The sequence below is a fragment of the Acinonyx jubatus genome, chromosome D4 (genome assembly GCF_027475565.1).
Source record: "Acinonyx jubatus isolate Ajub_Pintada_27869175 chromosome D4, VMU_Ajub_asm_v1.0, whole genome shotgun sequence".
Lineage (NCBI taxonomy): Eukaryota > Metazoa > Chordata > Mammalia > Carnivora > Felidae > Acinonyx > Acinonyx jubatus.
This window is the reverse complement of record NC_069391.1, coordinates 15444941-15471294: the sequence shown is the minus strand read 5'-3', so window position 1 is coordinate 15471294 and position 26354 is coordinate 15444941. Positions and strand designations below refer to the sequence as shown.

Sequence of the window (26354 nt, the reverse complement as noted above, 5' to 3'; positions counted from 1 at the left end):
GAGAGACCTGACCCAAACTGTCTTCCTTACTGACATTCTCCCCACCGCCGCCACCGCCCCCCCCCCCACCCGTGCCCTTGGCAGTATTTTGGAGCCTAGCAAGAGATGTGAGGTGCAAATCGATAGCAGTTTAAGTCAATTACGGCCACATTCTGCCATGAATTCCCCACCCACAACCATTCCCACATTGTGGATCTCCCTCAGCACTGAAACGCACACACACACGCACACACACGCACACACGCACACACAATCTCTCTGCTCTCCCATCTTCCTCCTAACTCCAGTGGAGCCATAAGGAGGCACAGTTTATGAAGAGATTCTCTTGGGGCTTCCCAAGCCTTTCTGAAATGGGGAAGGGAAGCAGGGATCTCTTAGGGAAGTGCCCCATCCATCCCCTTCCACGTTACCCACAGCTGCCCCCCATATGAAATTTTCCCTGTGATCCTGTGTAACTATGATGGATGAGAAGGTCTCTGAGGACTCTCCTCCTTTCCCTTTAGGGGGATACATGCAAACTTGCTCAGATCATCCCCAAAAGCACCAGTACCAGGAGGCGCTGTCCTGCTGTTATGATTACACATGGAGAGGCATGGTAGACTCTATCCCAGACTTGCCAAGCCCCAGATAAGGAGCCCACCGCTGACTTCTCTCTCTGTCACCCACTACCCAGTGACTCCAAATTCCCATCAGAATCCTGGAGCCTGCCCAGTGTGGAATTTAAAGTGACAGCATGTCATTGCCTCAGGGTTTGGCCATTTCTCTTTCATATTAAACGATGAGTCCAAGTCTACCAGGTCTCCAACGTTTGGAGGAATTTTCCTTCCAGGGTATCAATATTGGGGTAAATAAGGTGCTGTCCTTATCCCTGGAATGCTCCCCAAAACCCAAGCCCAGAGCGCCAAGAAGAAGTCCACAGCGGGTCTCCCGATGGCTACGTGATCCTATAGTAAGGATCCCATTCCATGTAAGCTGGAAAGACCTAATTAAAAAGACACACAAGTGCACACATACAAACACATACGTACAAACATGCACACACACATCGCGCCTTAAGTAGGTTATAGGACCTCTCTTTACCTCCTCCCCGACACACACACACACACACACACACACACACACAGCACAGCACAAACACGCATCAAACGCAAACGACGCTGCACACGCAAACACACACTAGCACCACATCAAGTTCCCACCACGGTACACACGTCGGGAGCGCGCAGGGAGCACACACACCACTTACTAAAACCCGCATTTAACCCCTTGCGCCCCAGAAAGCAGAGCCCTCCCCCTCCAAGGAACCTGCGAGGACTTGGAGGCGGCTGGGCGGCCGACGGAAGAGACGAAGGGTGACGGGAGGGGGAGGGGAGGGGCGGGCGGGGGCGCCCCGAATGCGGTCCGGGGCCGTCTCCAAGGGCAGCGGGGCTGGCGGGCGCTGCGCCCGGCGCCGCCTTACCTGGAGTCAATGTCCGTCTTTGGCGGAGAGCTGCGGGAGGACGCTTTTTATTCGGCTCGGTGGGAAGTTGGGAGAGCCCTGCGTCCAGCTCGCATACCGGGAACGGCGCGGGGACTGCAGGCGTGGGGGTACCTGGCTCCTAGCAGCCTGGCTCATACTCAGCCGTAAAGTCCCCTCCGCAGGTCCCGAGGACAGGCATGAATCCCGGCTCCGGAAGGCGGTCACTACTCCCTCAGCCTCCCGGCTCTCTCGCTCTCGCTTTGCTCTCTGGCTCGCTCGCCCGCTCCCTCGCTCCCTCGCTCGCTCGCTCGTTCGCCTGCGCTTTCCTCCTCCCCCCTCCCCGCGCCAGATCAGTTCACAGCCGTGGGGACCGGGAGCGAGGCGGCCAGCGAATGGAGAGGGAAGTCCAAGTGCGCCGCGGTCTCCGGGCGGGGAGCAGTGGAGGCCGGGCTACGCGGGAGGAGGGACTTACCCGGCGACGGGCGAAAATGAATGGGGGAGCGGCTGCCGGGGGCGGGGAGGGAGGAGCCTAGAGCCAGGGTTTATTCTGAGGAGTGTTTTGTACATCTTTAGGCGGAGGAGGAGAAGGGAGAGGAGGAGAGAAAAAAGGCCTTCTCCGAGGGAGGGGCGGCCTGGGTGGGCTGAGGCTGAGCCACTGGGGAGTCTAGTGGGTCTGGGGATAGGGTGGCGTGTCTCCGTGTATGAGCGCCCAAAGGGACTTTGTGATGTGTGTGTGTGTGTGTGTGTGTGTGCGCAAACCCTGCGTCGTGGTGTTTCTAAGCGTGTCTGTAGCTGTGTGCGTCGCGAGTTATATGAGTTTTTCCGGGTATGCGGGTGCTAGTGCGTCTGTGTGTATCTATTCGAGTGTGGTTTTGTCTGGGGAGGTGACTGTGTGGGTCCGTGTGTATCCGTGTGCCTCTGTATGCGTGTTTAAGACTGTTTGTTTCTCTGTATGTGTAGGCATGAGCCCCACGGAACCTCCCAGAATTAAGCAAGTGCTTCTCGGAGCAAGAAGCTGATAGGACGCAAAGTTCTCTAGATACAACCAGAGAAGGTATGGGGGCGAAGGCATTAATACAGAGACCCAAAGACTCCGAATTTAGCCTGAGGTACAGGCTGGGGTTGCTGACGTGGGGCCTCTCCCTGAAGCAGCAAAGAAGGCCAGTACACGATCTAAATTCTCACGCAGCGCATATTCTCTATGTTTGCTTACTTTGCTTCTTTTTATTATTTTTTTTAATTAAAAAATACCAGCAATGGAGATTGCTAGTTCCTGGAAGCTTAGGCAAGGATAGGTAGCGTCAGTGAAGCTACCAGATGGAGGGCCAAAGAGTAATAAGGAAAAGGTGATGAAAAATTTAAAGGAAACTAGATTCCGTAAAAGTGTCAGCTCCCGCAGGTTAGAATCCTGTCTATGATCCTGGCCAAATTAGTTACCTCTTAAACCTTAATTTCCCATCTGTGTATTCGAATAATATAACTGCCTATCTAGCATGGTTGGTGTAAGATTTAAATGAGTTAATTTATGTGAAAAACACTTAGAATACTCCCTGACACCTTGTGAGTGCCTAAAGCGTGCTCTCTGTGATTATTATTGTTATTGTTATCATGTTAGGATTATTCAAAGAGTGTTAGGAAAGAGACATGATAACTAGGGAGGTCCAGAAGGGTCTAGGAGCTCGTGAATTAGAAGTCTTGAAACAAAATGGAAGAGAAATTCTGGAGTGAGGAATTGAGAACTTGAGAAGAAATATTTAATTGGCAAAGGGGGAAAGAAAAAGAGAGGAGGAGAGAGTGCCCTAATCCGAATGAGCTCCAGCCTCAACAGTGCAGGACTGAAAAAAGGGGGCACAGAAGAGGGGAGCCATAGCCTGTCCAAATCTCCTCTCCGCGGTGTCTCCTCCTCCACGCTAATTCAAAGGACACGCATTCAGCACCACGGACAGCTCTCCAGCCACTGACCAAGGGAGCGCTTTCTCTGTACCTGGTGGAAGAAAACTTGTTCTGCTTGAACAATTTTTTCCTTCCCTAGGTTTGTGGCCCAGGTTCAGATCCTGGGCAGTGGTTCCCAAGACAGTTCTGTCTTTGATTCGAACCACAAAGAAAAACACTTGCAACACGCACTGCATTTCCCGTCCATTTCAGTGTGAAGCTTCAGGTGGCTATCTCCTATCCCTTCCTGCTTCATTCTTTTGTTTCTTCTCCCTCTCTCTCTCTCCCTCTCTCCCCCCCCATCCCTTCTTTTATTCTTTCTTCCCTTTCCCTCTGTTTTTCCATCAGTCTTCAGCTCAGATATGCCTCCTTGAGTGAGAGTAGGCAACAGCAGCCCTTCTGGGAATGCAGTTCTGAAATCAGTCTGAAACAACCTCGTTAGGCAGCTTCAGAGGACAACCGAAGAACAGACTGATTCTTCGTAGCTATTCTCTTCTAATCAATCTCCCAAGATGGGTTGTGGTCCAGATGCCTTAGAAAGAGGGGGTGTAACACTCTGGAACATTTTCCCATCTTCCTCTCCTCCACTTCACATAGTTAATATTTCCCTCAGGGAGCACAGATCTCTCCACAGATCCAACCACTGTCAGACAGGGAGAAAGAGAAGATTTTTTTCTTCTTCTTCTTTTTTTTTTTTTTTTTTTTTTTTTACTTTTCCATGCACAAGGCATTTCATTTGGGTCTTCCATAAATTATCTTGTATAATTCACAAAATGCTATGAGGTATGAGCTAGGTAATATGACCCCATTTTTACGTCATAGGAAATTGGAGCTTGGAAAATGTGAGTAGCATGCCAAGGTATAGCTAGCGAGTCAGTGATGGAGTCAGGAATTCCACACCCAGATCTAAGTCCAAACTCTTCACCGTGTCCTCTGGAAATAATGCGGGAAGCCTTGGGGTGATTGGAAGAGCTCAGAATTTAATGGGGTCACCACAACAAAGCCTAAGTATCAACTTAAATGGCTGAGACCATTGCATTTTCTCTACCAATGGAGTATTTATCAATTCTTGTCCCTGGAGGAGGAGGAGGTGAAGGCTTTTCAGAGGCAGATTTAAAACTCACCCGAGCCTTATGATTTCTGAGTTTTGACTAAAACTCCAACCTTTCCAGGTCTTAGTTCATTTGCATTTGGCTATGTTTAGCTTCCCTGTTTCTATGAAGAAAGGCTAAAAGGGCCATTTAAAAAAAGTCTCCAAAGACTCCTTGGCCATCAGAAAAGTTCTCAGTGCAAGGCACTCCTAATGACTTATGGAGAAAGCAATCGGAACCATATGGATAACATTTCTACAGAAATACACACGGGTGGGAAAAGGTTTAGAGGCCAAAAATATATTTCTTTTTTTTCTTCTTTGCCAAAGAAAGAACATTTAAGGCAGCTTGAGATATGTGAGAAATGTCTTGTTCTTTCTTTGGGGTGGGTGTTGGTGAGCAGCTGTTTGCTATTTCCACTAAATTTACCAAGGGCTTGCATGGGGAAGAGGTGCCAAAGGATTAGGGTAGACTTAAGAAAGAACTTCCTGTCTATAGATCTTGGTTGCTACTAGAATGAAACCATTTTCCAAGGACATTTAATGTGACAATGTGATGGTTCCTTTTTAGTCTTCCCAGCATGGTGATTTGATAAGCAATGGATCATATTTTTAGAGTTGCAGACCCTTTTTAGAACCTCACATCGCCATGGGCCCTCTCTCTCTTATGAAAAGTATACTTACAAAAATGCCCACAAAATTTGTCATTGAATTTCCTAGAATCTCTTCTCACCATTCTCTTTTAAAGATGTCTACACCTGGACCCCCACTTTAGAACCTCTCAAGTAGATCAATTTTCTGGTCTCCAGCCTGACCTTAGATCTCATAGGTTGTTGCTTCATTTAGGTTTGAGCTGAAGAAATTGGAAAGGGGAAACCAAAAAGTAGGTAAACAACCTTTTCCAGGAATAGACGAGAAATATAGATAAATGTTCCATGATGAAATGGAGGTTCCACTTCCCCCTCCTTAAATAAAGATAAGATTTAAACCTATTTGTGCAGGACTCGGAGCCACCTGCTGCTGCCTCAAAAGCTTAAGTTTACTACTTCTGTCAAATCTCAAAGGAGTTAAAATCCCTTAATCTGGGGTGCTTTGGGTTCAGAACTGACTGAACAACTCCAGAAAGAAGCCCACGTTTGTTAAGTGCCGACTGAAGGTGAGGTTGTGTAAAGGATTCAGAAATAAATATCTTTTCTGGTCTCTGTTTTCTAAAAGTCTGAAGTCCATTGCCAAGCCATACTTATCCCTAAATAATCACAATGCACCATAGAATGTTGCTGGCGTATGCAGGGTCTATGGGAAATGTTGCAAGAGAGAAGAGGGGAGAAAGTTTGCCACTGCATCAGGCATAATATTTTGCACCCATCGAGAGCTATTTTTCCTTTGTTTTAAAAGCAGTTGTATTAATAAGAACTAATATTTATTGAGTGATTACTATGTATGAGCAACATTGAAGCCTTCCACGTCTCCCATCTAGGTTTTTATGAACATGTTCTCATTGAATAAAAATGCCACATGCCATTTGGTGCGCTCCCTCCCTCCCCTCCCCCTTTTGTTCTCCCTCTCTCTCCCTCCCTCCCCCATCTCTTTCTTTCCCTCTCTATCTCCCTCTCTCTCTGTCTCTCAACTCTCTCTCTCTCTCCAGCAATGCTTCACTTTGCGTGACCAAATCTGACCCGTTCTTAAATATTTAGTTTACGTGCCATATCCTCTATCGATTCAATTAGGGTAAAACAAATTTTACCATGAACTGTACAAGGCTGTGCATGATCTTTCTCCTTAATATCATGTCTCCCCCTTCATTCCAACCACACTGACCCCCTTCCAATTACTAGAGTTTACAACTTTTTTTTTTAATGCCCCTTGGACTTTGTGCTAGCCGATTCCTCTGTCAGAAGCCACTTCCCATTACTAGCCAAGCTCTGCTTGTTCTCTAAGTAACAGGGTAAATGTCACTTCCCAGACCCTAGACTAAGGCAGGTCCCCTGCTACCAGGTCTCTCACAACTCGTAACGTGTCCTTCATAACGTGTATCATCACTGTGTTTAAAGTTATGGGTGATATTTTTAAATGCATGTTTCCTGAGCTAGAACTAAAAATTACAAGCACAAAGGATATCTTCATGATGAGATCTTGGCACATAAAAAATATAGTGAACATGCATTAACCATGCCCTATGTCCCAGGAGCCACTCTGTGTGCTTCACAAATATTCTTTCTTTTAATCCTTCAAACTGTCTTTAATATCCGTATTATTCATATGACCATAACCCCCATTTTAAGATGAGGTAAAGTGAGAAGGTTAAACACATTGCCCAATATCACATAACAGAGTCAGGAGTCAAACCCAAGCTACCCTGCTACAGACACCAGGCCCATAGTCCTTGGGCTACCTGGCCTTTTATATGGGAGGGGACCATTATGCATTTATCGAGTAAATAGGAGTTCGGGAGTTCTTCCTAAGCCCGTCAATCTTTAGCTATCTTGATACTCTTTACTTTCTGCCTTTGATGCTTATTTGCATATGTGAACCTTGATCTTAGTGTTCCCAGTTATTGACTGTGTTCTTTCAGCAAACAAGTCTGGAGACTTGTCCTTACCTACTAATACCACGAGTTGTACCCTTCCTGGTCTCCCAACAGGCTCCCCCAGCCACTAGAATGCATGCTTCCAGACATGAACACATGCATTCCGGTTTTGCTAGACAATTTCTCTCTCTCTCTCTCTCTCTCTCTCTCTCTCTCTCTCTCTCTCTCTCTTCCCCCCCTCCCTCTCTCCCTCTCCCTCTCCCTCTCCCTCTCCCTCTCCCTCTCTCCCTTTCTTTCTGTCTTCCCTCTACCTTTCATGTTGCCCAAGTTCCAGCTTCCTTAGGTCTGAGCTTGCCTAGGCCATTACCCTGGTGACATATGATTTCTAAAAAGGAATTTAGAAAAGGTGTCCAGAAAAATACTATCTTATTGGCTGAGGCTCAAGGGATATCCCTATCGCAAATTTCAATATTCTACTTGAATTAATAACGCAGCATATGTAAGCCCTTTTGAAATCTCAGATGGTCTCTCCCTTGTTTTACTTTGTTTTCAGGAGCCTCTATTTTTGCAATGACTGAAAGATGAGGTGGGCGTGGCAGGTAGCCCCACTTTACAGAGGAAGATAACAGGCTCAAGCACTTAGTATAATGTACAGAAGGGTAACACGTAGCAATGAGGGACCCACAACTTTAACCCAGGTATTCAAACTCATAGAGGCTGGTTACTGGTTCTCTTTATTTTCCTGTTAAACACGGAGTTGGTGGTTTAATAATCAACCCATTCCGCTCTATTCTCTCTTGGCACCTCCCTCTTTGCAGTTGGCTTGCCCTGCCCCTGCTCTCACTCTCTTCCACATTCCACTAGGGGGAGCCCTACATAGGCTATTGGTAGCTTTTGCCAGCCTCACATCCATTTACTCTTCTGCTAACAGCACCTTTATTTTTCTTTGGGAAACTAGCCTTCTAAGATTCTCAGCTCATTTGATTCCAGAAGTGCTGATTCTACCCCCTAGCTCTAGGACACATGGTCAAAGCTGGCCAGGCAGGGTGTTCTATCCCAAGGGTCACTGTGATTGGTTTAGGGATGAGGGTTGACACAGATTGGTACAATGAGCCAGCCCCAGAACATTTACTGGAACCACGATTAGAAAGTACTCCTAAAAGAAAAATTAATGATAATGCACATACTCATCTTGTAGAATCCAATCCTGGAGTTCTGAAAATTACCTTTGCCATCACCATGAGGAGAACACACTGGGAAGAAGGCAACAAGAAAGAACACTTGTCTGCAAAGTAGATCCAGAGATGCCTGAAGTCATAGACAGATAGTTGACTCTATGAGCCAATGACTTTCCTTGCTCTTTAAGCCAGTTTGATTGGGGTTTTTGTCACTTGCTTCCAAATGTATCCTGACTAATATAGCATTATAAATCAAGATGATTGAGTTTCAAATGTGGAACTTTGAAATATTTGATTTACAGAGACCAAAGTAGAGAGATGAACTTGGAGCCAGATGAATAGCCATCAATCCAGCTCTGTCTCTAGTAAGCCCTGTGCCCCAGACAAATTAAGTCTACGTGTCTTTCAGAGTCATATGTTCTCAGTGAAAGTGGTAGGGCAGAATTCTAGATTGACCCCTCAGTGACCCTTGTCTTTGTAGAATCCCCTCCTTTCAGTGTGTGTAGAACCCGTGAACAAGATGATATGTCCCTTTTGTGATTATGTGATATTATTCAGCAGAGAACAATGGATAGTGTCTAGGAACTGTAAGTAGTCCCCACCTGACAGGTAGCAAGAAAACAGGAACCTCAGCCCTATAACTACAAGGAGACGGATTCTGCCTACAACCTGTTCGCTCAGAAGAGGATACCAAGCCCTCGGTAACGATCGCAGCCCTAAATGACCCCCTGATTTCAAACTCGTGAGACCCTGAGTGAAGAATCCAGTCCCTCCAGGAAACTTACACACATAATATTAACCCCTTCAAGCCTCAATGTCCTTATTTGGCAAATGAGGATCCAATAACTTACCCAGAACCTTTTAATTAAGCACCTTCTCTGAGCCAAACATCTGGTCTATAGCAGTGAACAGACAATTCCCCTTGGGAACATATAATCTCATTAGGACGTAACATTTCTCCCAATAAGGTTGTTGTAATGATTAAATGAGATAAGCAGTTGCCATGAAAACTGGCTGCAGTAAGCCTCTATCGATGAGTGCCAGGCTTAGATGTGTTACACCTCCAAAGAGGAATTACATAATTATTAATAACAGCATTTATTAAATGCTTACTTTGGGCCAGGCATTGCTGTAACTGCTTCCCATGCATTAACCCATATAATCTCCACAAAAATCCCAATAAGTAGATGCTATGATCACCATCCTCAATGAGAAAAGAACTAGTAAGTATCAAACTAATATTTCAATTCATACCGTTGAACTCACGGTTCAATGTACTTAACCATGATTTCCTACCACTTCTAATGAGATGCCTTTAAAGCAAAGGGCAGAGAATTTCTTTATGTATTTGTTTTTTACATGGTGGCTCTCTCTCTCTCCCCCTCCCCCACTCACACTCGGCCTCTCTCTCGCCTTCAAAAATAAATACTAATTTTTTTTAATTTTTAATTAAAAATTTTTATTTTTAATTAAAGAAAAAAATTTTTAAAAGGGGGGGGTGCCTGGGTGGCTGAGTCGGTAAGCGTCGGACTTCGGCTCAGGTCAGGATCTCGTGGTTCATGAGTTTGAGCCCCGCACTGGGCTCTGTGCTGACAGCTCAGAGCCTGGAGCCCCTTAGGATTCTGTGTCTCCCTCTCTCTCTAGAGCCCAGACCCCAATCACACATGCCACCTCCACACCATGAATACCCCATACGTGACACATTCTGGCCAATAACTTGGCCAGAGTTACATCACTTGGTCAGAATGTGATTGGCTTAGACAAAATGATATGCCTTGTGCTGCTGTTTCTCGTTGTTATGTTTACTCGCCGCTTATTTTATATTTATCATGCACCAGAAAGGTAGCTAAGTACTTCACAAATATTGTCAACTTTAATAAAATAAAGAACTTAAAATTAGCGTCACAAAAAGCTGTGACTCAAGGTTGTCTCTCAGGTTATCTATGGCAACAGAATCCTGGCTGATAACGCTGCTTTGATCTTTTGTAGATGAAGAAACTGAGGATCTGAGAGGTAAAATGATTTGCTTACAAATACAATGTACCAAGAGCTGAAGTTTGCCTTGAAACTCGACCCTGTAAGTCTGTGTTCTTAATTGCCGCCCTCTTCTGTGCTCAGTCATGCTGGGCTACAGTTTTGCAACACTGTAACACGGAGACTGCATCCCCCAGCTGCTTGAGTCCAAAGTGATATCAAAGTGGCATATAAAAGCATTTTTTCCAGTTTCAGGGTCACTGTTTTTGAGAAGGTATAGTTGGTTATTTTATGATGTGGATGTATCTTTCTATTACTGTTTATAATTTTTTCTATTGCAGTTAGCTTGAGGTTAGCTGATTAATCTGTATTTTGTTTCAAACCACCAGATATTTTCAGATCGTCAATATCTCTTGGCGTCTCCTCCCTGTTACCTCTTGTAAATCTCTTGCCTGGGGCAGCAATTGCTAATTGATGGTGAAACCCTCTCCCACAATACCCCAAAACAGTTTTTAGCACAGCCCTCTAGGCAGCAACTACCAATCAGTTAGATTTTGTCACGGGAGATGAAACCTACGTGAAACCTACGTGTCATCTCAGCGTGTTCTCTTCCTGAGACAGGTGAAGGCCCTCTATAGATGTGAGAGATAAAAGCATGCCTGCCTGATGGCAAGATCAAATAGAAAGAATTATCTAAATTGTGAATTAAGGATACCCTTACCTTTCTGCCCTGAAGGTCAAGCACTACTTGCCTTTTATCATTCTTTGTGTGTTATTGCAGATGTCAGCACACAAAATTGTTTACGGAGCCTGGGTCCCTGCTGCTGCTGCTTGTGAGAAATACAATATTTATGGAATCTGGAAATTTATAGATGTCAAACCCTCTTTCCTTGATATGTGCGAACCGAAGGCTTTCCTAGGGACAGGTATCCCAAGAAACACATTAATGTCTGTTTGATTAAACAATACGAGGGCAAACAAAGCCATGGCTAATGAATGTAGTCATTGTTTTTCTCTGCTAGGACATTTGCCTGTGTTAGATCTCGCTGATAATAACACTGTTAAATAATCAGACCATGATACAACCAAACTCTATACTTTTCCATGCTAATCATCTCGCCGAATCACTACACACTCCAGGGGGCTGCAACAACTTCAGATGGGCTTTGAACGGGAGTAGTTAATCAAACTCGCTGTATCAATTAGCGCTCTCTTGCTTATAAACGACAAGAAACTCATACGAAACTGGTTGAAGCGAAGAGAGATATTTCTCGCTTCTTGGAACTGAAAATAAAACAGACATAGAACTTGCTTGGGGTTTGGCCCCATGTCTTCAGGGTTCGTGCCGTTTCTCTCATTTCTTTCACCCTCTAGGTTGGCTAGAAGCCCGGGCAGACTTTCTCTACACATAGCTGGCAGATGCATGGTAACTCTTCCCCAAAGTCCCCATTAAAGTTCTAAGATTGGGTCCACTGGCTGGGATAAGGTTGTGTTCCCACTGTTGAATCTCCATCATGGTCCTCTGATGCTCCAAATCCAGGAAATGACCCCATATCACCTCAACCAGATGGACCAAGGGGGAAAAGGTGGCTCTTTCCAAGAAAACTGGGGTGCTATTACTGGAAACATAGAGAAGACAACCAATGTCCACACAGCCAGCCAGATTGACCCTAGTCATACCTGGGTATTAGCCTCTCCTTGGAAAACACACACACACATAATTTTGAATTTCAGTTTTTAAAACTTTCCCCTGGAAAGCACGGGGCACGCTCAGGATATCACCTTCCCTATTGGTTGTCTCTCCCCCAGCAACTTCTTACAACCTGTTTTCTCACCTTCAACATGGAGATAATATTTTCTTATGTTTTTTTCAAGGGTTGTTTCAGAATCCCAGAATACTCTATCAGAGAGATTGTTCAATACTGCTGAACCTCACACATTTTACAATTCAATGATCACAGTTAATTTTGAAATATTTTAATGATGTTATTAAACATCACCAAAGATAGTAAAAATTGATTTTATTTCTTCTTAACCTGACATGCCCAAACTCACAAGCATCACAAAGAATAGGAGAATGTGCATGTGCTTAGGAAGTGGAAGCTAGAATTTAATTGTCTCTTTTTTCCTGTCTCAAGGAGACTACAGGGCATAATTCAAGTGTCTATGTAACACCAATAAACCAGTTAACAATAACTTGCATGTCATTTTCCCACACTTTGATCTCTATCTGTTTGTTTGATATATTGGTTTCTTTGAAGTACATGGATGGCCATGTCTAATCAATATGTTGAAAGATCTATGAAATCAGCATGTAAAAGGAAAGAACCCAAATTAAATTCAGAGGCCTAAGTTCTCCTTGTAGCTTTTCTACTCTTTCAGTGATGTGACCCAACTATGGTTAATTTTATGCGTCATCTTGACTGGGCCACAGGGTGCCCGGATATTTGGTCACCTGCAGAATCTTGGGACTGGTCAGCTTCCCTAATCACACGAGCCAATCCATATGTATAGAAAACTCCGTTACTCTGGAGAACCTAGACTCACACAAACCCTAAGGAAATTACTTAATCCCTGTGGGTCTTAGTTTTGAGAATATTAAGCAAAAACATCTCAAAGTACCTTTCACGTCTGCTAGCCCGTGACTCCACGAGCTGTGGTACGCATCTGGGACCCACGATTGCCACGTGGCAGCCTGCTATGTTACATCCAGGAGCTACAGACCCAGAACCAGGTGCCACACAAGCTCTGATGCCAAGGTCTTGGCTCCATGGCAACAGCTGATACGTTTTTCTGATGACCTGGGCCCAAGGATGATAATGACCCACTTTCTACCCTACCACATCATCTGCAACCTTCTAAATGGTTTTCGTAAAAGAAGTCACAAAGCTTCTTAGATCCCAGAGAGGTATTTAGGGTTAGTGTATGAAATCAGCTATATCATAAAACATTACAGGAAAATAGTTCTGTGTAGTTATAAAGAATTTCACGTTGTGATAAAGAACATACTTTTTGGAGCCAGACTTGGGTTCAAATCCCACCTCTGCCATTAGTTCGATTGAGCCAGATTGCTCTGCCTCTCTGAATCTCACTTTCTCATGTGTATAATTGGCCCAGTAATATTTAGTTTAAAGAACTTAGTGAAGATTAAAAATATTGCTTCTTGGCATCATGCCTGATGTGCTTAATTCTCAAACCAGTATATGATGAAATCAGATTGTGTGTTATATCACTGTCAAGGGAATTAAGGTTCAGAAAGTAACCTAGACCTTATGGTTTTTAAATGGTAGATTAAGGATTAAAACCCAGAACCTAGAGTATCATCTGGCCCAAAGGATGCATTTAGCAAGAGTCTGTTGAGTGAATGAATGAATGAGCAAAACAAACACACCTAGGTTCATCAACACCTCATCTTATCTTCTTTTTCCTCCTTCTTTCGGCATACAAAAATTAGAAAATCTAACACATAATGAGCAACCAGAATATGTTGTCTGCTTGGTGCATTAATGTGGGTTATGACCTAGTTGAACAATGGAAAATATTTCCCTAATAGGCACAATGTTACCACTTTTTACCATATACAATGGGGAAGGTAGAGCCAATGAGTGAGGGGAAAAGCATTTGTTTGTTTGTTTGTTTGTTTGTTTGATTGTTTTAAAATTCAACCTGTTAAAAAAATTATCTGTAAACTGAAATGAACCTCGATACTGGAAAAGGCCCAGTAAGTGCTCCAGCAATGGCTGTTTCTCAAATCCCCGAAAGGCCCCCCAGAGGGGTCAAGATATGTCCTGCTTGCTTTGCCGATCTTCTTGGAAGGCAGCCCGGGGGTTCCCTGAGCAAGGGACCCTTCATTCCCCATTGACATTTTAGAGACAAGATTAGCTGCAAGTTCCCTGGATCAATGAGTCAGAATCAGACTCAGTTCCTTGTTCCTCTTGCTGTTTTCACAACTGTAGCTTGGAAGCTTGGAAGAGGCAGGGAGTTGCTCTTCCAACCCATTTTTAGGGCTTGCGGCATGCATTATTTTCAAGTTGGAACAACTACGTCTGTTCTTTACAAGCTCAAATTGGGTTGTGCGTCCTCCTGGAGAGCTATGTTGATACTCCACTGCTCTCCCAGTCTTTCATGGAATTTGAGCTGCATGTCTCCTCTGTAAACAAATACTACCCTAAGTTGTAATCCTATGTGACGGTGCCCAGAGCTCGTTGTGCGAACATCTGTCTCCTGGGAAATCGCCATCTACCTTAGATAGGATCAGCGGGCCTTGACAGCCTACTGAATTATCATAGGTCTGGACCCCGCCCACAGGCCTCTGCACAAACACAGGGGAATCCAGACCCCTCCCAGGGTGTCTGTGCTTTGAGAAATCCACGGGCACCTTTTCCACCCATTAATAGCTCTGAAATGTCAGGATTAACAGAGTGCATTGAGACGGTGTGGTTCTAGATTTTCAGTCTAGTCTGAAGACCTGAGATAACATGTTATTCCATTGGTGGGAGGGAGAGTCTCTGTTTTATTTTTGTTTTTGATTTTTGTTGTCTGCCGATGATACTCTTTTCAACAACCATCACCACTCTCCAACAATTTAAACTGCATAATCCTCATGCCTTAGTGAGCCTGCCAAATTTAGGACATGGTAGACTGAGCAAGGGTCTTATTCACTTGGGTACATCTGCATTCATGCTGCACAAACAGAATCCTCTGGACTCCAACAGCATTCCAACTCTTGAACATTGCTATGCCATAAAAGAAGGGCAATGGGTTTCCACACTGGTCTGGTTCGCTCTCTTCCCGGCTTTATTTATCTGAGGGACGGAGGATGCCTTTAAAAGTTTCCACAGGGCACTGAATTAGAGCCACAAGAACTTTTACAGGTCAAGTCCCGCCCTCACCTCCTTCCCATTTTCAAACTGATGTCTGAACCCCAGCTATCAAGGAACATAGTTAAAATGATTACGACTCCCAAACTGAACTGGTATTACCATGTTTTCCAGGCCGCTGAATGGTTATTGCCACTCAGGAATACTGCTAGGAAAAGCATCCAAGCCACAGGAAGGAGGGAAGATGTCTTCTCTTGGACTAGTTCTTGGAAGTAGCGGTAGCTAATCCCATGTGGCTGTTGAGAAATAGAAGTACAGAAATACGGCCACTATATGTACTGTGAGTCTAAAATATACACCATACAGCAAAGATAGAGTATGAAAAGGAAATGGAAAATGTCCAAACTGATGTTTCTAGTAGTCACATGGTGAAATGATGTCTTTTTAACATATACAGTGACATAAAATGTTATTATAATTAATTTCATTCCTATTATTTTACTCTTTGTAATGTGGCTGCTAGCTGTTTTAAAGGATTTGGGGAGAGGGGATGGTCATTTTAAATTTTTTTAAATGTTTTATTTCTTTTTGAGACAGAGAGAGACAGAGCATGAGCAGGGGAGGGGCAGAGAGAGAGGGAGACACAGAATCCGAAGCAGGCTCCAGGCTCCGAGCTGTCAGCACAGAGCCTGACGCGGGGCTCGAACTCACGAACCGCGACATCATGACCTGAGCCGAAGTCGGACGCTTAGCCGACTGAGCCACCCAGGTGCCCCTTTTTAAATTTTGTTTAATGTTTTATTTGAGGGGATGGTCACTTTAGATGAAGGTAATACAATGATTGGATCCTGAGAAGACCGCCTTGGTCGTGACCCTGGGGAATGAGTAGAGAGTAAATAATAAATGATAAAACCAGTGCTCGTGTTTATTCTCACATATCCAGAACAATTTTATGGCGGCATCACTCACTGAATTCCCATTTGGAATGTCAAGGCACGGAGGCCAGGAAAGTTGAGGTGATACACTAAAAATCTAGCCACAGGAAATGGTAGAACTCGGAGCATAAACTCGAGTCTTTCCACTGTAGAAACCCGGGCTCTTTATCCTACCTCAGACTGCACCTTTCCGAAATGTATTTACTTTACTATAGCCAGTGGGCTAAAGATTTTCACTTCTGATTCTTCGTCTTCTCCTCTTATCTCCTTCTACCCATCACTCACAGGACTGCGAACAGGATTTAATATTGTTATTTTATTTACTACAACCATTTCTGGCCCCTGCACTCTGTTTGATGCTGTACAAAAATAGTTTGCCCTTTGGGAAGAGAGTGCTGGGCCTGTGCACCCTTCCATGCCTGTATCTGTGTTTATGAACCAGGCAGGGTACAGGGAGATAGCAAGTTGGCTAAGTATGGCTCCAGGGGGAGTGGATTTCTGGCTGAGTTGATAATGGAAAATGGAGAATTTCATCTCCAGGTCAGTGACTGAATCTGGTCCAGTCTTTCACTGTCTGCTCTATATGATTACTTGCTGGATAGAAGCTGGGATTTGGGACGTCCCCCAAAGATTCTTCTATTCTCCAAATGCTCCCCCTCCCTCCTCCTAGCGCATTTCCATGTCATTTTTCATAGGCCTACTTTTCCCCCTAAACCTCTCCTCGTTAATTGGGAGTCCAAAGTTAATTCCCACTGACTTCACTTTTTCTCATACCTGAAATGAAAGGAAGAATTAAGGGCAAATGGTATAGAAACACAGGATTAAGAGCCGCCTCTGATATTCTAATATGGTTATAATTATCATCATTAAGTCATATTAATTTAATAAAATATTTTATGTGATTTGTTCTGGAAACCAAGGTTTTAATCATGTTATAAAGGATTTTTGAGTTAATGGTAGTTATTAGGCTGCTTGATAATGTTGTCCACATATATCTGGCATAGAGTATCAGTTCCAAAGGACGGCACACAATGGTGCAAAGGAAAATTAATTAGATTCAGAATGAGTGGGCTTGCATTTATATTGGATTCTTCTGTTTACCTTATATTTGATCCTACCTATCTAAACATCAGTTTCCTTATGTATAAAATGTGAAGAACAGCTCTGTGAGTTTTTGAGTTGTCATATGACTACTCAATAAACAGGTTGCCTTGCCGGTCCGTGCTATCTTTTCTAGTATTTTGTATTTGAGAGTAGTGATCTCTACGGTGAGTAAATATACATCTCACAGACACAAAGATAATTCATTTTGAGATTTTAGAAGAAAATATTAGAATTGTATTTCTATTTTTCTCATCTTCCAGAGTTTATTTTCTTATGTATGTAGGTGACAACAAATATACTCTATACATGTAGCAATGTCAATAAATACATATATAGAAGTGTATATTTACGATATTTTAACTGTTAGGGATACACAATCAAAACTGCTATCAAGACCACTGTTTTAAAAGAGCTTTTTAGGGGCGCCTGAGTGTCTCAGTCAATTAAGTGTCCAACTTCAACTCACTTAACCGTCCAACGGTTTGTGAGTTCGAGCCCCAAATCTAGCTCAGAGCCTGGAGCCTGCTTTGGATTCTGTGTCTCCCTCTCTCTCTCTCTGTTCCTCTTCCACTCGCACTCTGTCTCTCTCTCTCTCTCTCTCTCTCTCTCTCAAAAACAAATAAACATTAAAAAAAGAGCCCTTTAAAATTTTTTGAAGTCATGGAAGTTGAAGAATTGAAGGAAACTGAGCTATATTAATTATAATGTAAGGTCATGTCTTAGAAGATAAATTTTAACATTAATAAATCACATTATTTTTGTGTATCTCCCTCTTTTTCTTATAATTTCAAACTGTGTTAAAGGATAATTGTCTGTTTTAGAATAAAACACATTAGTAGTGTGGTGTGGAGTTTAGAACATACGTACAAGGAAAAATGTATGAAAGCAACAGCATGAAAGCCAGGGTAATAGAAACGGAAGTCTGCTTTTGCAAGGTGTTTTCAATTTTTTTAATTTTTTTAACGTTTATTTTATTTCTGACGGAAAGAGAGAGAGAGACAGAGCACAAGCAGGGGAGGGTCAGAGAGAGAGGGAGACACAGAATCCCAAGCAAGCTCCAGGCTCTGAGCTGTCGGCCCAGAGCCCGACACGGGGCTAGAACCAACCAACCAGGAGATCATGATCTGAGCCGACGTCAGATGCTTAACTGACTGAGCCACCCAGGTGCCCTCCCCTTTTTTTTTTTAATTTTTAAAAAAATTTTTTGCAAGGTTTTTATACAATATGTGATTTGACATAATGTTACTTGAAGATGGATTGTAATAAGTGAGAGAAGGGTATATGCCATAAACCCTAGAGCAACCAATCACTACAATGAAGAAAAAGATTAACTGTAAACAAATAGTAGACATGAGACAGAATCATAGAAGATGCTCAATTAATGAAAAAAAAGTTGGGAAAATTTACCAAAGAAAGGGAACGAAGAACAGATTGTATAAATAGAAAGCAAATAACATAACAGTAGCTATAAACCCATCTACATCAATAATTAAATTGAATATAAAGAATCAAACTCCAAATAAAAGGCATAATGGTCAGGGGCAGCTTGGGTGGCTCAGTTGGTTAAGTTCCCAACTCTTGATTTCGGCTTTGTTCATGATCTCACAGTCATAGGATCCAGTCCCGCTTTGGGCTCTGTGCTGGAAGTATGGGGCCTGCTTGGGATTCCCCCTCTCTCTCTCTCTCAGACTAAATAAATAAACATTTTTTAAAAAGACATAATGGTCAGACTGTATAAGAAATAGCAAGACTTGGGGCACCTGGGTGGTGCAGTCAGTTGAACAGTTAATTTCGGATCAGGTCACGATCACAGGGTTGTGGAATCAAGCCCTGTGTCACACTTCACGCGTGGAGCCTGCTTAAGATTCTCCCCCCGCCCACAATAAAATTTAAAAAAAATAGCGAGACTTAAATGTATGATGCCTACAACTACTTAAATATAAAGCCAATGATAAGGTAAAGTTAAAGAATGGAAAAGAAGTATACCGCACTAACACTGAACAAAAGAAATATAGGGTGTCTATATTAATAACTAAATAAAGTTGACTTAGGAAAAGGTATCTTAGGGGCGCCTGGGTGGCTCAGTCGGTTAAGCGTCCGACGTCAGCTCAGGTCATGATCTTGTACTCCATGAGTTCGAGCCCCGTGTCAGGCTCTGTGCTGACAGCACAGAGCCTGGAGACTGTTTCAGATTCTGTGTCTCTCTCTTTCTCTCTTCTCCTCCATTCATGCTCTGTCTCTCCTCAAAAATAAATAAACGTTAAAAAAATTAAAAAAAAAAAGGTATCTTAGCACAGGACAGCAGCAGAATTTATATACTTTCAAGTAAAAAGGTAGTGCTACATAACATTGTAAGCAGCCCCCAAATCTAAATCAGTTTGAAATGATAAAATATTTATGGAATACATTCTCTGACTGAAATGAAATGAAATTAGATGTGAGAAAACAGAAATGTTTTGGAAAAAATCCTCAGATGTTTGAAATTACACAACACACATCTGAGTAATCCATGAGTCCGAGAAGAAATCACAAGAGAATTTGGAGAACATTCTGAATTGGGTGAAGATAAAAATCACAACATGGTGAAATTGTGAGATGCAGATATATCGATATATTAAAAAAAAGAAGGAAATTTATAGCATTACAGATGTATTTTAGAAAAAAATAAAGGTCTCAAGTCCATGCTCTAACTCCTACATAAGAACAAAAAAAATAAAAGTCAATGAAATGTAAGTTGGGAAAAGAAAAAAGAAACAGTGATGGTGAGAATGGAGAGCAAACAAAGAGAAAGCAAACAAATAATTGAGAAAATCAGTAAATAAAAATCTGATTTTTCTAAAAGATCAACATTTGCCAGAGCTCTAGCCAGATTTAATAGGGAGAGAAGACACAAATTACCAATATCGAGAATAAAAAAGGGGGACATTGTTGTAGACCCTATAGACATTATTCATTATTAAATGAATAATAAGAGAATATCACATCACAACTTTGTGACAAAAATTTTAACAACTAAGATGAAATGTATTAAGTACTTGAAAGGCACTGTCAGTTTCTCTTGAAGAAGAAATGAATAATTGGAACACTATATCTATTAAAGTTATTAAATTCACACTTAGAAACCTCACAAATTTTAGGCCTAGGTGACTTCAATCAAATATTTAAGGAAAAAATAATACCAATTCTACAAACGCTTCAGATAAATATAAAGAGAAATAACACTTTCAATCTGTTTAATAAATACAGCACTACCTTGACATCAAAACCATTACAAGATATTAAAGGAAAAGAAAAATATAGAACAATATGTCTCATACATGTAGATTAAAAACTCCTTAATACAATATTTAAAACCTGAAATCAGTGATATTTTAAAAAGATAAATTGTATGACTAGGTGGATTTTTTTTTTCAGAGATATAAAGTTTGTGTAACATTTGTAATATTGCAGGGCAATTCTGACGCTAATTATCCTGAGTTAACACAAAATTCACAAGTTGAGAGCACGGTCCTCAACAAGACTGCCATGATTTCGTAGACTTGTCACTAATTACAGGGTTCCCACGTCCCCCACACTTCTGACCAACTGGCTGCAAATTCAGAGGTTTTCACTATCCTCTTGGGTTCAGCAATTCACTGCAATGACTCAGAGAACTGAGAAACATGTTATTCTTGTAATTAAAGTTTTATTATAAAGAATATGAATGGGGGCCAACCAAAAGAAGATTCCCACAGGATGAGGCCTGGAAGGGTGCTGAACTTCTTTGTTCTGAAGGGTGGAAATTCTTTGTTCTGTCTCTGCTGAATCAGGGTGTGCCACCCTCCTGGCACACCAATGTGTTAATTAACCAGGAAGCTCAACTGTACTTTGTGTCCAGAATATTTATTGGGTTTCATGATGTAGGCCTGGTTGACTGAATCTTTAGGCATGTGATTGAGCTCAACATCCAACCCCTGTCTCCTCCCCAGAAGTCAAACTGATATCATCTGGCTCAAAACCCCAAGCTTCTAGTTACATGATTGGTCTTTCCTGCAAGGCCAACCGCCATCTTAAACTATTTAAAGACTCACTGTGAGTCAATTTGTTAACAAAACCTCAGGCATGTTCCCAGGAGCCCATCATGAGTAACAAGATACTCTTACCAACTGGGAAATGATAAAGATTTAGAAGTTCCATACCAGGAACCAGGGACAAAGAGCTGACAAATTATTATATAACAACATTCAAAAATTTATCAGTATTATTATCTAGCATATTAACAGACTAACAAGAAAGTCCATACAATTATACCAATCAATGCAGAATAAACATTTGAAAAAATTAAATATTCTTAATGACACAAAAACTTGCAGCAAGCTAAGAAATTTTTTTTTTCTCAATCTGGTAAAGAGCATTTACAAAACTCTTATGACTATCAGCTTATTTAATTCTGAAAGACAGAATGTACTCCCCATAAGTCCAGGCACAAAGCTAGAATGTTTATTCATATTACTTCTCATCATTACTATACCAGAGGTCTTAGAGTGTGCAATACGGCAAGACAAAAAAAATACATATAGATTAGAATATAATAAGTAAAGTTTTATTTATTCCCAGATACATGACGATATATATACAAAATCCCCAAAACTCTATTAACAAAGTTAGTAGAACTACTAAATGAGTTCAGTAAGATTGCATGATATCAGTAAATGAACAAAAATACAGCTTTCCTATATACCAGCAACGAGCAATTAGATAGTGAGATTTTAAAATACACCATTTATAATGGCATCAAAAAGCATGAGCATGTAATAAAACATGGTAATGTCTGTACATTGAATGTTAGAAAATATTGCTGAAAGAATTTTTTAAAGATATGAATAAATAGAGATGTATATCATGTTCATGAATCAGAAGACAATAGTTTTAACTTGTAAGTTCTCCCCATTATAAATCTCAATCAATATCCCAATCAGCACTTTTTGTAAAAATCAATAAGCTGATAATATAATGTATATAAGAATGCAAACAATCTCACATAACCAAAACAATTTTGAAAAAGAACAAAGTTTGAAGATTTCAACTACCTAACTGAAGACATTAGAAAGCTACAGAATTAAGTTGGTAGTGTTTTGGCATAAGGATAAATCAATGGAACAGAACAGAATGCCAGAAATGGATGCAAACATAAATGGTTAATTGATTTTTGACAAAGAAGCCAAGATAATTCAATGGGGAAAGGTATCATCCTTTTGAAGAAATGATGGTGGCAAAATTGAATATGCACATACTTAAAAAATGAACCTCAACCCTTACCTCATGCCAGGCACAAAAATTAACTCAAAATGTATTATAAAACTAAATGTTGGAGCTAAAAAATAATTCTAAAAGATAACAGAGAAAGAAATCCTTGTGGCCTTGGGTTAAGGAAAGATTTCATCCACAGGAGAAACCATAAAGAATTTTCTAGTAGGCCTTCATCAAAATTAAAATTATTTTCTCCTCAAAAGACACTGTAGTGAAAACGAAAAGGCAAATTATGCACAGGGAGAAATATGTGATAAGTATATATCTGATAGAGCACTTGTAATCAGCGTATATAAATAACCCATTCCACTCCGTAACAAAAAGATATAAACAACTACATTTTTTAAAAAGGATCTGAACAGATACTTCACCAAAAATTTAATATATACAGATGGAAAAGAAACACAGGAAAAAGTCCTCAACATCATCAGTCTTTAGGTAAATACAAATTAAAACGCCAATGAGGTAGTTCTACGCACCCATTTGGAATGACTAAAGTTAAGAATGACAACAGCAAGTTTTGCTCTCACACATTGCTGCTGGAAACACAAAATGATACACAGTCAGCGATTTCTTATAAAGTTAAAACTGAACTCTGCATTTCCATTCCTAGACATTCACCCAACAGAAAGGAAAACATATGTCCACACGAAGATGTGTATACGGGAATGTTAAAAGCTTTGTAACAACAGTCAAAACTGGAAAGCTAAGTGTCCCATCAACTGGTGAATGGAGAAACAAATTGTTGTGTAACTATAAAAAAGAGTCAGGAACAAACTAACGATATACGACAACATGGGTGAATCTCAAAAGCTTTGTGCTACGTGAAAGAAGCCAGACGCACTGATTCCAAAGAAGCCTGAAATCAGATCAGTGGTTGTGAGGGGCCCCGGTGGGGGAGAGGAGATTGGCAGTGAAGTGTCACAGAGGATTTATTGAGGATGAAGAAAATGTTCTCATCCTGATTATGGTACTTGATCTTGATTGCATGACTGTATATACATTTGTCAAAACTTGTTGACTGTATACTTAAAATTGATGACTATTATTGTATGTAAATTATACCTCAATAGAGCTGATTTTTAAAAATGAATATGTATATGTTTTGTTTCTGTGAAACCTGAATGGAGGTACACTTCACGTTCACAGTGGTTATCTCTGTAGTTCAGGATTAGGTGTGCTTTTTTTTCCCCAGCTTGCTGGCGTTCATTTACTTATTCATATATTCAGAATCTATCTATTAATGAGTCCCAGACATTCTACAAATCATTGGAGATACAATGGTTGGCAAGACAGACATAGTTTCTGTGATCAGGCACTATATACGCAAGCCAACTGTTTCTTCTCTGCATTTCCTAATCTTTCTATGATGAACATTTTTATTTTTGTCCTAGCAAGGAGAAAACTTCCTCGTAACGTCAGGAATTATAGTGTCTTTCAATCCTCTCTTCCTATAAGTTTGCTTCTCTGGCCCTCTATGTTGCTACCATCATGATCATCAGCATACGTTCAGTGGGCAGAATGTATCGTGTGTGTCAACCACTGTCACCATGAAAAATAAGAAGAAATGAGAATCTAACGGCTTCCCAGTATGCGTTAGAGAAAACACGTAGCATGCTTCAACTTTTACACAAAACGAGTCAATATTGGCATTTTAAATAGTTCCATTGTTTATATAAGTAAATACCCTATTCAGGTAATCTGGATGATTAAAAAGAGGGGGGAAATGTACGGGTACAATAGGATTGAATGTGCCGTTATTATATAAGAGGGGGCATGCTCTACTAATATAGTCATTATAAACTTCCTGTAAAATCACAGACCACTTCAGCTGCGTGAAACCTTACCGATCATCTACTATAATACTCAGATTTTACAGACTCATAGTGACCTTTGAGAAGGAAATGACCTTTGGAAGACCACACTGCTCATTATGAAAAGAGTCAGAAATAGAATCCAGGTGTCTTGATGACTCAAAGTCCAGATGACACAGATGGCTAGAACCTTGGAACTTGGAATTTACAAAGGTTTTACATTATACGGCGTGTGTTCTGCCTTTCCAGCACCTCCACTGCCATGGCCCTGACAGACATTGTTAATCAATCACCGTACTTTCTGGCTAAATTCTGACACAGCCTTACACTTCTCCCTAAGAGTTTTCTCCACAGTGACTACTTTCAAGTAACATTGAAGAACCATTTAAGTTGAAACGCTTGTGAAATACACACACACACACACACACACACACACACACACAAGCACGCATCTTTAATGGTACATATAGAAGCTTATCGGTCTTCACAAACAAGTCTTTATGTTCCTGCCTGGGTCCCACAGTTTTCAGATGGTAACCTCCATTTTATTGTTTGGAAGATTAGATGAGATAATATATGTGGAAGGACTTCGGAAGTTCTGACATTAAACAGGAGCAAATTTTCTCTTTCCTGACTTCCATCTCCTTCTCTTTTTGCCCAAGTTTATGCGGCTATAGTGTAGGGCAGGCTCATTTCCTCTGCTGAACATCAGCCTGCGTCCCGATTTAGGAATAAGGTACAGTGATTCCTTCTTATTTTAGCATTCCCTTTCCATTATATACAGTGAAAAGAAATTAATTATAAAAATGGGAGCTGAATAAGAAGTTCCCTGGGAGAATACCAATGGAAAAAACAAATAATGCTGCATATTTGGAGGTCGGAGTGAGTGATTCCGAATCCTCCTGCCATATTCCCTCAGCAATCTGACCAGCTGAGCAATGATTTTCTCCGGTCATGAACTGGGGGAGACATGTATACATTTGCTACTCTTTAAAATGCTTTCCAGCATGGATGATAGATTTAAAAATCAATTTCCGACCCTAACCGCTAACATTTGCAGTAAGTAAAGACCACTGTGGGTAACCCCAAACTCTCTCTTTTGCAAGGGTGAGGCTGCTGAGAACAGCCTTGTGGGGCTTCCACTATACGTTCAATTTCATGGCTAAAACTAACCACTAAAGAAGCAAATAATAATTAAAAAAAAAACCACATAGAGAAGCACAGTAAGAGAAATGATAATACAAGAAAACATGATAAAAATTGACATGTGGGGGAGTGCCTGGGTGGCTCAGTCGGTTAAGCGTCTGACTCTCGGTTTCCACCCGGGTCATGAGCTCGCGGTTTGTGGGATTGAGCCACCACTCAGGATCTATGCTGACAGCGCAAGCCTGCTTGGAAATCTGTCTCTCCCTCTTTCTCTGCCCTTCTCTTTCTCTCTCTCTCTTTCAAAATAAATAAATAAACTTTTTTTTTTAATTTGGCAAGAGGACGGGGCAGGCCCAGTTGAGAAGATGCTATTTGAGCCACGTCTTGCGAAATTTGAAGGTGCCAGCAGACGCACAGACGGAAGCACATTACAGCATATTACAAGGGGAAGAGCATTATAAGGAGGCAGGAAGGAGCTGGACAAAAATCTCAACGTGGCTGAGGCTCTACAGCACAGACAGCTTGGCGGTAGCTTGAGTGGGGTGGGTGAGAGAGATCCACAGTTTGGGATAAGGCAGGCTATTCTTTAAGGAGGACTTCACACAAGGTGGTAGGCTTCTGGGTTGTGTTCTTCTAAATTGTCAAAGGCAGCCTTTGCAGTTTGTAAAAGGAACACGGGCTCCTCAGCCCTGGAGAAAAGAAAAGGAGAAGAGAGCTTTAAAAACGCCAACAGTTGATTTGTCTGCAAAACTGCAGCGTACAAGCCCCTCTTCCAACATTGCTGGTCTGAACCCAACAGATCTGTGTGGGCTCTCAAGAATCACATGGAAACGCAGACACATAAATAAACATCATTCCCTTTCTCTTAACAAGGTCTGTGCTACCTTTAGCAAAAGGCTTGGCTTAGCGCAGAGACAATTAATTGTAGCTGCTCGGAGGACGGGGCATGTTGTGAGTGAATTAATGTGCTTCAAGGACCCTGTGTGTCTGACTTTTCACGTTGTCTAAATTTGTAACCTGTAAGACTGCATTTCCATAAGTTTTGAAATGCAATGTGTTCTGTGGCGCTCAGAACTCGATCAGGAT

At 41.7% G+C, this 26354-nt stretch overlaps 1 protein-coding gene across 1 annotated transcript in view; it reads right to left on the bottom strand.

The window, feature by feature from the left end:
• The window catches only part of BRINP1 (BMP/retinoic acid inducible neural specific 1), a 174291-nt gene extending 172402 nt beyond the window's left edge, over positions 1–1889 (bottom strand). The window contains exon 1 of the mRNA XM_027034948.2: positions 1460–1889. The gene's annotated coding sequence lies outside the window, so the exon portion shown is untranslated. The remainder of the gene's footprint in view (positions 1–1459) is intronic.
• Between the last annotated feature and the right edge of the window lie 24465 nt (positions 1890–26354).